This window comes from Columba livia, chromosome 9, assembly GCF_036013475.1.
Source record: "Columba livia isolate bColLiv1 breed racing homer chromosome 9, bColLiv1.pat.W.v2, whole genome shotgun sequence".
NCBI lineage: Eukaryota > Metazoa > Chordata > Aves > Columbiformes > Columbidae > Columba > Columba livia.
Window position 1 is genome coordinate 3,792,611 of NC_088610.1, and position 9,965 is coordinate 3,802,575.

A 9,965-nucleotide genomic window follows, 5' to 3' on the forward strand; every position below is an offset into this window, starting at 1 on the left:
ACTAACAGAAAAACTCACCAACAGACCATGACGTGTTTCAACAGCAAAGTTTTGTTTCCTGAAACTAAAAGGCCCTGTTACACCTAATATATTGGGGAAAAAAAGAAAAAAGGTGACACATTTTTATTATTTGTTTCTTCTCCTGGCACAGTACCCATCTGTGTGACTAAAGTCTTGGAAATAACGCCTATCTTTACTATGTGTTCAGTTAAGTTGTCATATCACCAACTTTTTAACACTGCTCCATGCAAGCATCAGTACTCCTTTTAAAAATATTTATTTGGAAGCTCTATAAACCTTTTAGAAACCTTAACCACACACGAGGGGCTAAACACACAAGCCTTCAATGAGAATTTCCCTTCTGTACAAAAACTGAGAGACTGACTATAAACCTAAGAATATTAAATATTATTATCAGTCTTACTGTATTTGTTTTCTGAGTTTTGATCCTACAAGGGGTGAAGGCTGCCACAGTCAATCTGAAGCCAAAATGGCTAGAAGTGTACTTCAGTATAAAAGAAATTGTTTTACGCATCTATTCATGGGACTCTGCAGACTGATACGTTAAGAAAATAGCCAATTATCACAGAGAATGTGCTTAAATAACAAGTTAGTAATAACAGTTTTCTACCTTAAATGCTGCATAAAGGTATTCTGAGATTTAAAAAGTACTTTTGAGATATCTAATGCAACACGCCAAGTATTTATTTTCCTTCTTCTTTTTATTTTTGGATTGGATGCAAGTCCGAAAGAGATAGAATACCAAAGTAAAATACAAAATATTCGTGATTAGTTCTGGCCCTCTTACAGAAGCCACTCAATCTTTATTCTCTTTAAGTTATCATGGAACTGATCAAAATCATAATTAAGGCAATAATGCTCAGACAATGTTTGACACAAAATAGGAACCATTCTAACTCCAGATCTGACAATACAGCATGTTGAGCTTTGCTGCAACGTGTGCTCCCTCTCCTGCCCATTTTGAGTACCTTAGAACATTCCTAAATTAATTGTTTAGTCTACATAACTCCAAAAATTTCATAATAGATATGACAGCTTCCCTCAGTTCTTTCTGTTTTACATGGCTCTGGCAACCTTTTTCAGAGCTTCTGGACATGCTGAGTGATCTTACACAAAGTAAAATCTCCATGACCAGATTCCCTGTGGTTACATGTATGTTGACCAGAAAACAAGTCCAGAAGAACACACATGCACCAAAGCAAATCAAACACGTGCATGTCTTGCTGAGGTAGTGCTCTGAATTTATTAGATTTGTTTCTTGTAGACAATCCATTCTCAAAGCATTTATTAAGTTTTCTTCAATCTCAAAAGCACACAACCTTTATATATAAGGAAGTGGACACTACTATGACCCCAGTCTTAGAGAAAGGAGGCATTACGGAGAAGCAGACATAAAAACACCTTCAAGCAGCTGAGCTAGTCTGAGTTGCTTTTTGTGCCTTTGGCTAGTTCTTCCACCCGCTCCTGATCTTAACTGTTCTCAGGAACTAAACTTCTTCCTGAAATATGGTGAGACCAACCAGCACAAATCAAATTCAAGAGCAATGATAGAAGCCTCCAAATAAATATATGAAGGTGAGGCAAGATGAGAATTAACACTGCATGAGTTATTGCTGCATTATTCCCTACTGATCTAAGTCAATGAAGTGACAAGCTGATTAAACCACATCTCAAGAGTTCTTTCTTTCTTCCAGCACACCTGGGACAAGTAACAGGAATAATTCTAAACCCATCAGACATTCAAACCTCAAGGCAAAGCCATTCCAGTCTGTCCCACTATGAAGTAACAACCCAAATCCTGATAGAAAGAAACCTCAAAGGCACTTCTGCTCTTACGGGGCCACAATATCAATGAGCTTTATTAATTTTTATGTAGAAACTCTACGTGAGTGCATTTAAGCAAGTAATTCTCTGTGCATTTTGTCCATGCAAAATGGAAGATTCTTTAATTTCTGCAGGTTCACCTAAGTAGGTTAGGTCAGGTCAGTACATGTAATTAATATAAATGAACAAGAACTTCATAAGAACAATTTAATTTGAATTAAAAATTCATCTGCTTCCAGGTTTGGCTAGAGTGAAGAGGCTGCTACTTTTATCTATTAATATTTTTATTTAGGTAACATCACAACTATAGAAGGTAGACGTATGCAAGCATAGTTCTATAGGGAGAATTTCAGAATCAATGCCCCAAAGAGTTTATAATGCAAATAAACATAAAAATATGTCAGGAAAACTTGTATATGATTTTATTTTTCCAGATGAAGCCCAAAAGCCCTCTCTGAATTTGTAATTCTCTAGTTGATCTAACACCTATGTAATATATTAATATTGTGCAATATGTAAATACATATATTTATTGTTATGCATTATATTCTATTAGATATAATATATTGATATATATATTCCTCATTATATCTTATGTTGTTATGTATCATATTCTACCTATGTATGCTATACACATGAATCATATTACATATAATGATGTACATCATATTTATCTAAACTCTTAACTCCTTTTCTTAGCTATTTTTCATGAGATATCCTTTCTGGAGCTGTATGGAAATGGAATGAATGACATGAAAAGTAGTGGAAATTCCAGAAATCTGAACTTGACCATCTCCATTCAAACTGATGTGGGACAAAGTGGTAGCCAGTACGTTATCAAGTACTCGTTCACTAATATCAAGCATTTTCTATCTGCTCAGGTGTTACAAGATAACTCAAAACCCAGGAATGAAGATCTCAGACCATGGTTACAATTGCTATGGTAACTGGTCTCTCAATATCTTTGCATTTGGCACATCTGTCTTATTTTGTCTGCAATTTCTGAAGAAGCAACCTGCTAGCATATAACATCAAATGATAGAAATAAATGAACAGAGAAAGGCAGGGCAATTGAGACAAAATTGGAAACAGGAAGATTCCATGAAAGTTTGCCGAACATAAACAGAAAACCCTCTCCTAGGCAGCTTCGTGGAAGGACGTAGTTTGGGTCAGACCATCCCTGTGACTAGGGATGTCCCCAAGAAGACAGTGACAGGAGCAGACAGCCAAGGGTTTCACTTTCTGGCGTGTTTTGTTTCTTTTTTGGTTACCACAACAAAGACTGGGGCAATTGGTGAAATCAGGAAGGAAATTGCGAAACAGAAAACAGTCCTCCATATCAATTTCCAACAGCAGGTACATCTGCTTCAAAAAAAGTAGTAACAACACTCAGCAGCTATTACCACATTTTACAGTTTTGAAGTACTTTGCAAACATCAATTAATTAGTCTCACAGCTCCTCTTTCAGGCAGGTAATTAGCTTGATTTTATTAAAAAAAACCCTGTAACATGGAGAGGTTAAGTGACTCACTGCAAAGTAACGAAGGTGCTGGGATTCAGTCTTGGTTCACTGTTTCATGCTCAAGTAAATCTTTCTCTGCTGCCATCTCCACAAGGTCCCTCTTTGTGGTTATCTCCTTTATTCCACTGAGCTCTTCCTTCCTGGCTGGCAGACAGATAGTAATTCAGAAACACACAAAGGACTAGATCCAGCACTAAAAGCAACAGCACAACTTCATCCAGTTACTGAGATGAAAAAAACTGGATCCATTTACAGATACCAGGCACAAATTATTTTAGTCTTGGTTTAAGTCATATCACTGGAGTAATAGTCAGCAGTGGCTAAACCTGGAACAATTAACACTAATATCAACTATATCACACCAGGGGATATGGACACCCATGGAAGTCCGCTACGTTAGATTAGAACTGGTCTGGCTGAAACTTGCTGAAACTAAGGTATTTTCTGTAACATTTTTGGAAGAAAACCAGCTATTTTCTGATAAGATTCAATTTCACTGGAAAATTTACAACCAGAATGTTTAGACAAACCATTAGAAACAGATGTTATCACCTGAGTTAACTCAATGTGCTTGAATGTTGCTGTATAAATTTGCAAAGGTTTTGTTTGGTTTAAATAAGCATCCATAAATCCCACACTTCTTTCCAAAGGATTTCAAGTCACAATTATAGTTTAGACAAGACATTCCTTTTGCATAGCAGCCAGGAAAGACTTCACATACCCCTTATTTATTGATTTTACAAAGAAAATACCAAATTCTGGCTTTAATGATGAAATTCAAACCTAATTTTAAGGAACTCTTGGACCTGAAATGGTGCAATTTTCCCTTTGCAGCCCAGAAATCCAGGTATAGCATGAATCTTCTGCATAGCAGCAGTTAGGAGTGCTTTGGTAGAAGACACAGGAACCCTCATGTCTCAACTCCTACGCATTCCTGTATGTGCTGGAGGATACACAGAGACCATTTTCACTCACAAGCTCCAGCAATTATCATCCCTGAAAGAACAATTTAATTTGTATCATAATTTTTATTACCTCCAGTGCATGGAGTCTCTAGATAGGTCAGCTACTGGACGCTGGATTGATGTCACCTGATGTAACTAGACACAGTCAAACCATGCAATATAACAGTAAGCACAAATTGCATTTTAATTGGATTAATTGCTATTTATTTCAATGCTGTGTTTTGCAGCTGTGTGACTATAAGGCATTGATGGAGATGAGAAACAACTGATTGATGTGGTCACTTTTTAATATGGAGTGTGGTTACCCTTCAGTGCAGATACAGCATTATAGTGGTTCCCAAACCTGTTGAAAAAAGTGGAGCAGAAATCAGCCTTCAGGATCCGAACTATTATCCACCAATATAATCTTGCTATAAAACAAAACAGGTGGTGTTGGGTAGGATGGGGTTAAACTGTCTTTCAGTTTGGTTTGTATGTATTTTCACTACTTGAAATCAAGAATCAAAATGCCCACTTAGAAGTCACCATTAGTGATAAAGCCACATTCTTTCTTTACCCTGATTATTCCCCTCTTCCATCTCCCTCCATATAAAAACTACAATTTACATTCCACAAGAGGAAAATTATTTTCCCCCTCACACATATACCTTCCACTACCACTCCCAATCTTTTTAAGGGAGGTAAGCTAAATGTTACCCTAAGTCCCTTTGACAATATCTGTCAATCTGGACCTTCCACCTTCAGTGGAGAAGTTCTCTGTATTCTGTAGAGCCAAACAAACTACTTATTCATCCTCCTCATTTGGGAACAGACTCTGGGCTCTGGCACCCTGGTGCTGGATGACATTTTCTTCCCTTTATTTTTGTGCCAAAAGATGGGACAGAACTCCATGGTACTGCAGGGAAAAAAAAAACCATGGTAACAAGTGTGTTAGGAAATTCATTCGATAAATCGTCATGTTTCAGCAACACTTGTCTTCCTGAGGGCTTATAGAATTGCCCGTTCCATTGCCACTTAAATGTCGTGTTTCCCATCATAACATCCTTGTCATCATCCTCCAAGTGCTTCCTTTTCTTCATCTCAGTGCTTCTTAGGCAAGTAAGGTTTATTTATGACTCCTGCATTACAGTTTTAACTCTTCCCTCAAACAGAGCATTAACTTGCCTGAACACAATGAGATTTTCTTCGCTTATTTTCTTTCTGGATTGCGACAACCACATCTACACAATTCTGTGTATAAATACAACTCTCTCAAGGGCAAATTCCTATTCCCATGCATACTGCGTCAGCCTTGAAAGAGTCCGGGGGGGGGCTGAAATCATCCTGCCGAAAGCCAGGGGAGAAACAACTAAAACATTTTTGCTGTTTTTCTGATATAGCCAGTATCCCAACTTGAAGCTTGCCAACAAATAATCAACATACAATTAAGTGTCCCTCCACATGGCTCTGCGTCTCTTTGAAAACTCTTTAGCACAAGACACACATCTGCTTATATAAATATGATAAGAAATCACTAGGCAATACAGCCAGGCACTGAGTCAACACGCAGCCCTTTGGCAGGAGGGAAATACGGATCTGGGAGAAGAATTGTGCATTTTTCTCCAAATGCAGACAACACACAGGCACATGGTTTTGAAAAGAAACTTCTTTTACAGAATTCAGTGGCTGGATGAGTCAGCTGGGGAATGCCTGAACTGTAAAGATTTGCCCAGTACTCATTAAAAAATAAAAGAAACAAACAAAAAAAACCCTCTGAAATAACTCTACAATAAAGTTAAAAATGGAAACAATTATTTGATAGGAATGAAGAGTTTGAGGCAGTACCAAAGTTAGAAAAGAGTTCTCTGCAACAGTTTCATAAACCTAACAGTATTCCTGCTATTTATTATCCTAACATCTTTTAGGGGAATATAAATTATTCAATGTTCAAGCGCCTCATAATTTTATTTAAATGATGAATGGAAAAAATACTTTAATTGTAGAATATATTTGGTATGCATCACACAGAAACATCAACCAGCTTATTGAAACAGACTCTCAGGAGAACTGTATGGCTCAGAAGATTGCTAATGGGATGTGGCGTCCTTCATCATTAAGATCATGAGTTCAATCCAGAACTGGGAGCAACTGGAAATGGTTTCTCAATATGGTTAGAAATTCAAAAGAGAGCTATTAGTTCCCTTCATCACAGCCTCCCCCTTTTTGTTCAGCAACATCCGTAACTCCTGGTGCAACAGCATGGAAAAGTTTCAGCCCTTGACACTTTTTTCAAGGTTGATCATACTATTGGACTCCTTGATTCATCCTTGGCCATGCTTCTCATCTCACACCTGTCCTCCATTTGCTCACCCCATTATGTTACGCACATGTCATTCCTTGATCAATGGGTTGTCCCACCAGGTTATCTGGTGACACCTGAGTGGCATCAGTAACTGTGCCCTGCTGCCCAGACACAACATTAGTGATCACTACCTTTTCAGAGTTCTTTCCCCCTTGCTTACAAACACACTCTCATGGTCCATTTGGCCACAGCTGATTTTCTCCTTTTGCCTTGTCCCTCCAGAGGGGTCTCTCCTTGGCAGGATGAACTGGATCAGACCACCACCCCACAGCCTCCTTCATCAGCTGACCCCAAAACCAAACTCCTTTGCACAGGGCAGTGCCTACAAGTGGCACAGGCCCACCTTTCCCCCAGCAACGCTCCCCTTTCAGCCATCAGCTGTATCCCAGCTGTTCCAGATTCCCAGCACAGCTGCAGCCACACAGCTGCATGTCCCAGCAGTGGCAACAGCCGCAGAAACCCGTTTAATCATAGAATCATTCTGGTTGGAAGAGACATTCAAGATCACTGAGTCCAACCACTAACCTAACACTGGCACTAAACCACATCCCTAAGAACCTCAGCTATGTGTCTTGTCAACACCTCCAGGGATGGTGACTCCACCACTGCCCTGGGCAGCCTGACAGCCCTTTCTGTGAAGAATTTTTTCCTAACATCAAACTAACCCTCCACTGGTGCAACTTGAGGCAATTTCCCCTCATTCCATTGCTTGTTACTTGGGAGAAGAGACCAACCCCCTCCACGCTCCAAGCTCCTTTCAGGCAGTTCAGAGATCAGAAGGTCTCCCCTCAGCTCCTGTTCTCCAGCTGAACCCCCCAGGTCCCTCAGCCGCTCCCATCACACTTGTGCTCCAGCCCCTCACCAGCTCCGTTCCCTTCTCTCAACTCGCTCCAGCACCTCAAGGGCTTCCTAATAGTGAGGGGTCCAAAACTGACCCCAAGATTCAAGGTGCAGCCCAATGTCACACTGAGCGAAGGACTGACACCTCCGTTTTGGGAGGTTTGCCTGATCATAACTGAGGAGACCTGAAACATCCTTTTTCAACCTATCCAAGCACAGCACCCCCAACAACTCCCCTTCAAGTGTCCTCTCCCTTTCATTCCTCCAGACAAGCCCCTTGAACTTTTTTCCTCAAATTTGCTTTTTCTGCACCTCCCCTCACGCCTCCCTCCCACCCTCATGGAGCCAGCTCCTCTGATTGGCTGACACAGATGGCGGGAAGGGGGTTTCTTCAGCCCTTACAGAGGAGGCCTCCTCCAGGTGCCTAATTTTGTATTAAAATCGATACACTATATTTGCATTTGTCTAAAGAAACCTTGACAGGCATTAGATGATGGCATCACTTGCTTTACCAATCCAGGACTAGAAAGTCTACTTTTGACTATGATCCTTTCATGAACAACATTAATTCTTAATATTTTCTACATAAAACTGTAACCAGAAAAGTTTTGTCCTTGCTTTTCTCTGTAAAATACATACCTGCCTGATCGTGAAGGCCTTTCAGAGTTTCTCCTTAAAACACCTGTGGTATTTTAAGGTAATCTGTTAAAATTTAATTAAAGCCACAGTCACTGAAAGGTGAGAGCCCCTTGTCATTACAAAAACAAAGAACAAGAAACAGGCAGTCAATATTATACTATTAAACTGCAGTGCAGTAAACTTTGTTTGCATGCAACAAACTAATAATTATTTTCAATCTTGTGAATAATTGGTTTAGTGCTCATCCAATAGCCAGGAGACTTCATGGCAACTCCTCATCTCACCACCAATCCGAACCAGGCAACTTTGGGAAAATGAAGTTTATGAAGTTCTTAATACAAATCTCCAAACTCTGCTGGATTTTTGATGCGCTATTTTAATATAAATAATAGTGGTTTGGGGTTTTTTTAAGTTCCTGTGACTACTGATTATTAGTTTTACCTGGTTTAATCTCTCCTTTCCCTTTTAGCCTTTGAAAATCTGTAAAAATTACCATAAAATCAAATCTCCATATAAAAGTATGTGGATAAACTAACACCCTTGGGATAATTGCACAACACACAAAAAGGGGGCATGGCAGGGGCAATATCTTAGATTAGATTAACTGATAAAGCTGGAAAAAAAAGTATTGGATCTCAGAGACATGGACATGAGTCAATTGACCTAATAAAAGTTGTATTTTACTCAGAAAGCTTAATCCCTTCTGTATCTTAGAACATCGCTGCAGTACTGATGGCTTTGTCAGCTCCTAACACTCAGCAGTCTACTTACCTGTGTTGGACACATCAATGGAAAATCTCAAAAACTGACCATTCCCATTTATATAAATAAAGAAATTGCACACTGTATGGGACCTTACAAAGACACCTTTTAATATCTTTAAAACTCTCTGGGTTCTTTATTACTATGTTCTTTAGAAATGCAGAAACAAATGGCCATTCATGGGAAGACACACAGCTTGCCTGAGGCGAACTGTGATTAAATGACTAAAATCAAAGACTTTTAGTTAAAGAATGACTAAAATAGATGAGAGAGACAGAATAGTGTAAAGCTAAGATTTTACAGAATCAGGAATATAATTGTCATAAAATATGCTGAAATATACTGAAAGTTTTATAAATACCATTAAAGAAATGTCATGGGAGAATTCTATTAGATGTTTTTAAAGTATTTCACAATAATTTTGTACAAAAAATATTTAGCCAAATTTACTATTACAATTGCTTTGATGATAAGTGAGCTAAAATTTTTTTAATGGGAAGAAAGGGCAACCTATTCTTTCTTAATTACTGCACCCTAAAATTGTTCTGAAACATTCTTTGTCACTTTAAATTTCAAGTCAGGAGTACACATACGAACAATTACCACAATGGGCACAGCAGACCTTGTTTTCCTATAGATAACATATTCAGCGTCAAACCAATCTATTGTCTCTATTTCTGCAGATCTTTAAGTCCATAAGTTTCCTGCAGTTTTCCCAGACAATACACCTGTAGGGGCAGAACCTGTACAATTTTACTATTATGCTGTCATCAGGAGCTTTATTATAAATTGGTAAAAAGAATTTCAGAGACATAGTGGCTTTTCATTGTCACTTGTTTTCAACTTCAAAGAAATAAAAAGTGACTTGTAGAGTTTGCGCATTGGAAACCCTCTAGTAGTGACTTTTATGTATATTAGGTAGAGAGAAAATATTAAGAAACTAGATGAAACAGCAATAAGAGAACAGGAATAATTTGAATTTAGTAAGACTAAACCATAACAAATGTTTTTAATGATTTGCAAACTGCTTAAAGAGAATGGAGATTAATTT

General features: G+C 38.5%; 1 long non-coding RNA gene across 1 annotated transcript; it reads right to left on the reverse strand.

The window, feature by feature from the left end:
• Positions 1–817: 817 nt before the first annotated feature.
• On the reverse strand, positions 818–7,897 carry LOC110355030 (uncharacterized). The gene is made up of 3 exons (XR_010474608.1): positions 5,029–7,897; positions 4,403–4,675; positions 818–4,310 (listed from the first exon to the last, which is right to left on the reverse strand). It is a non-coding gene; the product is annotated as an uncharacterized LOC110355030 (long non-coding RNA).
• Positions 7,898–9,965: the final 2,068 nt, after the last annotated feature.